Genomic DNA, 8785 nt, shown 5'->3' on the forward strand with positions numbered 1-8785 from the left:
GCTACCTCTACTACTTTGGTATCATCTTGCATGGGTTTAGATTTTGCACATGGCCATTTGACACCTCATATCCACATTCCTTGTTAATAGAGGTGCTCACAGCAAGCTCAACCTCCACTTTGAATACCACGGCTTACTAAGATTCTTTAAAAGCATAGGGCTCTTTGTTTCTCATAAATTACTTTCTATAGTTACAATAGCTTTTGAAGTAGTGTCACCTCCAAGACATATCACCTGTCCACTAAAACATTATGCTACTTCTAGAGGTATTGTGCTTCAATTCATTTGAAATTGCAAAATCTGGTTATAAGAGAATCACAACTCATAAAATGTTTCAAGAATGACCATGACCACTTCCATGTTTAAGAACTTCTACATCATCGCACATGAGATTTTGATGTTAATCCTGTACATTCTGAAACAACCACCTGAACTTGAAAATAATGATCTCTGAACTGGACCATTAGAATTTAAACTTGAACTATATACTTAAACCTTTGAACCATCAAATTCATTGAACCTTTCATTTTTGATAACTATTCTCTAAACACATTTTCTATGCCACTTTAAACCGATGAGACTATAGAACCATTGAACTGACAAATCTAAGCTTGCCAATCTGGATTTTCAACTTCTTTGAACTATCAAACCATTTTGAACCAATTTGAACCAAGTTCAAAGTAGTTCGAAGAGGTTCAACACCTAAAACTAAAAATTTAAAATCGTGTCCATATCAGGTGCTAACAGTAGCTATGGACTCAGTTTTGGTAGGGGTTTTATCCTTACTCTAGTGCCATCACTTTTTATAATGATTTTGTATTTCCTTTTTCTAATATGCTACCTAACATAAAAAAGAGGGTTCCTAGGGGGGTAAGAATTTTAAGAAGACCATCTTCATGCCCAAATGTGGATAGAAGACTAAGCCATGATAGGGCTAGTTTGTTTCTATTTGACAATTTTTCCTTAATAAAGGTTTTTGGATGCCCTCAACCCCCTAATGTATTGCCTAAATATATCCCAGAAAGGTTGAGGCAATTAGAATTTTTTTGGCAATTGATAATGATGAATAAGGAATACTTAGGTCCCACTGTTAAGAAGGTTTTCTTTGTTGCTAGGAATACAAAGATAGGGAATATTTTTATAGGGAAGGATGCAATAGAGGAAATTGATGCATGTGTAAGTGAATTCATGTTTCCCTCAACCCCTACTAGAACATATGACCCAAATGATTTGTTTAGGCATGCCCTCAAACAAATGAGGAAGTACACTCCCATAGATAGCAAGTCTTGTTGGGATGAGGATGTAATAATAAACTATCTAGAGACATAGGATTATAGGAGCATAACCATAAGGTGGAGATAAATCATGAGGGTAGAGGGGGCCATGAAGATAATAGATCCCTCATTCAATCATTTCTACCATGAGGTGACATACCTAGAGATGTATAATAGGTGCTAAGAAAATTTTGATAAACTAATGTCCCAAGTGTGTGTAGAAATAAGGGACATAGTAGAGCCCCAATATCCTCAACAAGATGATGTAATTGAGATAGAGGTTAATGATGATCAACCTAAAAGTTCACCATGGGTCCAAGGAGGTAGAAAAAAAGAAAAATCTAATAGAGATACTAGATAAGGAAAAAGAAAAAGCATTGTAGATATTGCCAAGAAGATCACAATATTTTGATATCATCATGCAAAACATTTTGATAAGACAAGCTAGTCAACATGAACAAATCCTAGATAAAACTGAGCTACAAATAAAAATGTTGAACGAAAGAATAGTCCAAGATTAGGAATTTATGAAGGATGATGCCTTCATAAATTCAAAGGAATTCAAGTCATTCCTATTTAAAGTCAAATAGAATGAACTTACACTATAGCTATGACCAAGAGATTCACCTAAGAAGATTGTTGAACTAGTGCAAAAACTATAGGAGTATGACCCAAGTAGTGAAACTCTCATTGTTGATGAGGCTAGAGAGTTAGTAAAAGAAAGAGAATGCTACTTTTCCCAGGATGGGAGCTTAGCTCATCATTTATGCTTGACCAAATCAGGAGGCAGGATAAATCAGATTCATTTGAGGAGACAAACATTAATAATGAGCTACAAGGGTTAGGGTTTAATGTATATAGCAGGACAATCATAGTATGGATAATGGATCCTTAATTTGATAAAACAACTCTTGTGGAAGTTAGAGATTCACCCCATAGAAATGTGATATTCTAGAATATCACTATTGTTTCAAATGACTAGATACACAACATGATGAATACATCTTCACTAGTGGGGAAAATAAAAATGGATATGTTTGAAGAGAAGCTATGCTAGACATACAACATATCTATTGATACTAGGAAAAAATATGAAGAGGAGCTTAAAAATACATGTGTACTAGAGGAAAGAATGTTCATCCATGAGGATGAGGTAAGAAATTTGAGAAATGTGACAAGACTTATTATAGAGGTCAAGGACCAAGAAGCCCAAATAGAAGCAGATGTTGTAGATGTGGGTGTGAGCTAGAAAATTGAGATTGATGAGTTGGATGGCATAAAGGAGGTATAAATCAAGACATTATAGAACCTATTGATGTACAAAATAGGTGCTTTGAAATACTCCTCATAGAATGTGCATAGTAGTTTTAGTCTTTGTAGGGAGTCAAGTTTCAATGCTCAGGGGCATTATCTTTATTATCACCTTTATTTACAACATAGAGCCCTTACACATAATTATTTGATAGTCTTTTACCAATGCTAACACAAAATAAGGAGTTACCTTAGGGAATAATTATCCCTATTAGAATACTTATCAATACAGTTAAAGAGTTGAACAATTTTTTTCTTAGGAAAATTACAATTAGCTCAAAATAAAATGAAGACAATTGCCATAGGGACTCCAAATTTTTTACCAATCATCATTGATGAAAATGGGAACATAATGAAATGGCAGGAGTGGTCTTCTTCTTTTGATGACATTTTGAAACATTTAAGGTTTGTTATATATTGCAGTAATGAAACATATGCAACAGTTATATATGATACGCTTGATATGTTATACAAAATTGAGATAGACATGGGCAAAGTTACTGTAGAGGTAAATGCAATGAAAATAAAAAGTGGAACAAGTTCCTAGAGGAGATGAACATAGTCAAAGATGCCATCTGGCCAGACATTGATACTAATATTTCCATCTAGGAAGTTGTAGCTAGCATCAAAGCCTTTCCATCTAGAGATAGCAATTGAGCTTGCAAAAAATTCAAAGAATATCCTAAACATCAAAACTGATAGCTACTCAAATTTTGGTTATCTCCAGTATTCTATTTGTAACAGTTTTGTCTTATATGCAAAAATGTCGTAAATGGATTTTCAACATATGTCCTCCCTTCTGAAGCTTGTTGCAATCCTTGTTTCTATAAAAGGATTTCCAAGATGTGGAGTGAGGGTCCAAATTTTGTTTCACTTTAGTGATGATGTTATTTTACAGTCAATCCAAATTTTTGTGTTGATTTTGGTGTTGTTTCAATTTTATATCTCAAGAACATATTGAGTGAATGAAATACTTGTCATATCCTGAGTTATATCTTGAGTCTTGTACTAGATACATGTATCATTCTTAAGAAGATTAATACAAAAGGAAGTTCTTGAATATCTGTATCCTAAATTTGTGTCTTCATTTTCATAGGTTTGTCATTTTGTGATTAAATGAAGAAAGTTCATTTCATTTAATGCAGCTTGGTTAGGTTGTATATTAGTTCACTATTGATTTTGATTCAAGAAATTAAGTAAATTCTTTTGTGAGTTGATAAGGTTTCTAAGTATATGGAAGGGATATCATAAGAATGGGATTTAGGGTTAACAATTGATATATTTAGTTGCAAGTCAATTAAATAGATCAAAATTTATTGATATGACTTTGTGTAACAATGGATAAGAGATTGATCATCAGTTAAAGTGCAAATTGAAGCAGCCTTGTAGCAACACAAATCATTTTTTAATCAAACTAATATCTGAAGTTTGTAACAAAGAATTATATGATGGTAATTCACTTATTGTAATAGCTTTTGAATCTATAGTTAGCTACTATAATTCAATAGTTGATTTCAATTCCAAGAAGATTAAGAGACCAAATTTTCTTTAAGATATGTGTAGCGTAAAAATATGTAGAGAAATTTCCAAATCCCTAGGTAAACTCACCTCGGTTAGCAGAGCCTAAAATTTAAGAAACACTATTGCTTCATTAGTTGGTCCATATCTAAATAGGTTTTACTGAAAATGAGAAGTAGCTAATCCCTAGGCGTATCCTTTATTTTATATTATGGTATTGTTTTAGATCTATAGTTTTAAAACCCCAAAAAAATGATGATTCTATTAGGGAAAAGTATAAATAAATTCATTGTTTAACATACTAGAGTTTTTGGTATCAATTGTGCATTTGAGTCATACTTTCAGTCTTTTCCTTCTTGTGCTTGTATTGGTCTATTTTTAGTGACAAACCTTGAGAATCATTTTTTTCCTATACAAAAAGAAGTAAATGACATGGGTTTTTCATGAATAGTACCTTGTCTGTAGAATAGAGTTTACATTTCCTCTATTTTCAAGTGATCTTTTCCCATGATATTTTCTTGTCTTCTAGCCATATTAAAAGTATTTTCTCCCCTAGTTGGGTGGTGACTCATTCAAAGGTTGTTGTAGCTAGTGCTATATGTTTTAATTGGTTGTTTTAAAATGGAAAATAAAAGGAAAAATACAAGGGCATACACAAGAGCCAATTCAAAAGTGCCTCTATACATAGAATTACCTCATGTGGGTAGGAAGAACCCAAAAAAGAAGAAGGGAAATCCCAACCACACATGAAAGCCTAGAGATAGTGTATATATCCATTCACATTATCAACCAGTAATAGAGAGAGAGTCTTCATCTCTAAATTCTGAGTCTGAGAACACTAGAGTTCTAAGTGAAAATTCACAACCCCACTACAAGAAGAAAGGATCTACTAGGAGATATATCTTTTAGGCCTAATGTGTCAAAAGAAGTGAACCAAAGGTGGGGGTATAAAAACACTCTAAATATTGGACCAAATCCTTGACAAGTCCCATAGATTTAGATGATCTAGTAGTTTTAGAGACTACCTCTACAGACCCTAATGAATTGTTGTAAGAAATTGAAACTCTTATGAAGAATGTTGAAGAGGAAGATGCCAAATGTATTCATTTGAAAAAAGAAAAATAATAAATCACCATGAATTCTCTCATAGATAGAGAGGATATTCTTAGAAGGAAATATTGTATGCTTTGCATTCATACATTTTTGGAGATGTTGGAGAAATAAAGTCAAAAATCCAAGACCAAAAATACCTTCTAAGAGAGAAAGAATGACCTATCATCTCACAAGTCCAACCCTACAAACCTATAGAGGAAAATTTCATAGATCTAACCCTTAAGAACCCTAATAAAGGAAAGAAAAAGGTTGTAGGGATACAAATCAATGAACCCCAAGCTACCTTTAAAAACCATGTCATGTCCAAACTTGATTTAGAGTTAGAAAAAGCAAAGAAAGAAAGGGAACATATAGCTAAAGAATTGGAAAAGGCTTAAAATGAGGCTTAGGTTGCAAAGACAAGAAGAAAGATGCATTTTTTCAAATCCACCTCTAGCCTAGTATCCTGTCCAAACCAGCCCTCACAAGTTGTACCTTTTGTTTGAATTTGTGGACCTATAGTGGCTAGCCAAAATTATCAATACCAACTTCCTCTTCCACAAATACTATCGAAATATCTACTACTCAGCAAGCTCAAATTTCTACACAAACCCAAGGGGTAGGACCGAGTACTTCAAATGCCATAGGTTTCCATAAGAGAACTATCTATATGGAGAAATATAAGAAAATTTCCTTTATAGGTATTCTTGGTTTTCCTCATCCTAGCTCAAATGATTTGAGAGATAAGATCATTAAATTCTTAGGAAATAATGCTATAACTAGTGAAGAACATCTCAAAAAATTCACTCATATGCTAAATGACTACAAAGTGGAGCATGAGGATGCGGTTATGAATTTTTTTGTGCACTCACTTACTAAGAATGCAACAGATTGGTTCAGAATATTTCTTGATGACAATATTGGTAGTTGGGATGATCTAGAGAATTTTTTTAAGGAGTAGTATGGTGACAACACTAATGCAAGTTTTATGTTGGACAAGTTCAATAACATAAAGTAAAATTACAATGAGTCAACATTTGATTTTAATGTAAGATTCCACAAGGGAATTTATTAGTTATTTAAGGTCATGAGACTAGGTGAGAATGTGTGTCTCACTACTTATTTCAATGCCTTTGATAGAAAGATGGATTATATTCTAAGAGATAAAGATCCTAGAACATTAAGGGATACTTTTAAGAAAAATGTCAACATTGAAAAAAATAGAAAAGTATCTCTTAAGATGGAAAGGAGAGATGATCCAAAATTGTTCAATTCTAGAGGAAATAGGATGGAAGGTGAAAAGCCTATCATAAAAAAAAGCTTGAGGATGATATGATGGACAAGGTTTTAAATCTCCTAAAGAAACTAGGTCCTTCATCAAGCTCTGCAAATAAGCCTAATTTTGGTGAGAAACAACAATTTAACAATAGTTAGAATAGCCAAACCAAAATGCAAAATTATCCATATAATAGACAATGGAAGGATGGGCCCATTCTTAATCAATCCCAAGGCCCAAAGGATAAAAGTACACCAGATCCACTACAATGAAATTATATAAATATGGTGGAGGAAATGCCTTGGTGCATTATTTTCCAATCCCCTCATTCTCCTGACCATTGTGTTGTTTCCCAATCATTTTCTACAAATAAGAAAACATAGCCTGAGGAAGATGAGGAAAAAAAGAGCCATGAATAGGTGGCATGTAATATGATTAAATTATGTGATAATAAGAATTTGATCTAGAAGAGTCTGAGATTGATGTTAATAATCAAAGAAATATGTATCAACTCCATCACCAAAAAGTATTTTAGATGATAAAATATGCAACATGATATCAAATGTTGAGCATATGAATTTGAGGAATCCATCTAATGAAGAAATTGATAGAATAACTATTGAGATGGTGGCCCAAGTTCATAGCACTTATAATCTTAGAAATAGAATAGTAAACAATGTTATTAGGCAAGCATGTGGTATCCCGATGCACAGTGGTGTTTGATCCATTCCCTTATTTCTAATGGAGTAGTGCATCGGACAAACTGGAGCAATCTTCATCTTAGTGCAGTGCCTAAAGAAATGATAGGCCCCATCCGATCCGAAATAAATAAGCATCGCCGATCTAGATTGATTCACCCAATACTTACGTGATTCATGTAGTCACGTATGGGTGGGAGGAGAACTTAAGTTACTACACATGCCGCCCATAGGGGTTGGGTCACTAATTGATTATCTGAACTTTAGCCCCCCATGTAGGGAACCTTCTATTCAAACCAGAACGGCTAGTGGGGGGTGGCCCCCCCTCTATAGAATTGAGGTATATTAATTTAATAATAGTTCATTTCAATCGCCAGATTCTATACGTAACATGCCAGAACACCCTGCACCCCTACCATTATATGGGCTATTATACCCTAGCAACTATCATTTTAGGGGGCTATGCTATGGTGGAGGGCGATAGTAGGGCATTAGCCAGATTCCCTATAGAATGGTGGGGTAACATGCCCTCCTAGTTATCCCTCCCTACCCTCCCTATAGGGAAAGGATGAGGAATAAACACCCATTGAGTGACCATAGCAGCGACCCATGAAAACTAGCCCTTGACTCTGATAACAAGAGCTATCCTATGTGGTATCCTCATCAATGACATAACTAATAAAATGGATGATGGAAACAAAGAAGATAATCCAGTGATAGTCAAAATCAAAGAAAGTAAGAATAAGAATTGGAAACCTAAAAAGAAAGTGAAGTTCCAAGGTGTAGAGGCAGTCAAGCTGAATATACATGAAAATAAATCAAGTATCGATGCTATTAGACAAGTGGAGGAGCATACTATTCAAGTACAAGAAGCCAAAGGTAATCTATTCAAACCTCTTGCATATGATCATGTTGACATGATTTCTATGTTATCACAAATTACTATTAAAGTCCCTCTATCTGAAATGTTTAGGATAGAAGAACACAAGAGTAAAGCCCTATCTTGGTTAGGAAGAATTGGGAATAGTAATATTGTTGAAAGGGAATCATCAATAGGGTAGGAAATACCACATGTAGTAAATAAAAGGAAGACAAATGAGTCATGTACCAAATACCTCAAATGTATTTGGATAATTCATCTAGAACATATATAGAAAACATTAACCCTTTCTTCCTTAATCTGATTATAAATGGAAAAAACTTGAAGAATTGCATGATTGATTAAGGAGCCTCAAATAATCTCATGCCATTTAAGATCATGAAATCCCTTGGTTTAAAGGTTGATACAAAATAGGTAAGTGTAGGGCCATGGATGCTAGAGAGGTCCCTATTATAGGAACAATTAATACATTACCATTTAGATAAGCTGCCTATCCTGATGTTGACCTGACTATGACTATCCTAGTAGGTGATAGTCCTCCACAACATGGAATGTTTCTCTCAAGAAATTGAAGTGCTAAAATGGGAGGTAGCCTACAATGTGATCTATTATTTTCCATATTTCACATAGGAGGTAAAGTCATCAAGGTTCATAGAGAGAAAAGAGTTATTCACATGATTGAGGATAACATTGATACAGATGCTACTTGTTTTCTAGATACAGAGGTAAATGTTTT

This window comes from Cupressus sempervirens, chromosome 10 (genome assembly GCF_028749045.1).
Source record: "Cupressus sempervirens isolate cs-2001-9-10 chromosome 10, ASM2874904v1, whole genome shotgun sequence".
Lineage (NCBI taxonomy): Eukaryota > Viridiplantae > Streptophyta > Pinopsida > Cupressales > Cupressaceae > Cupressus > Cupressus sempervirens.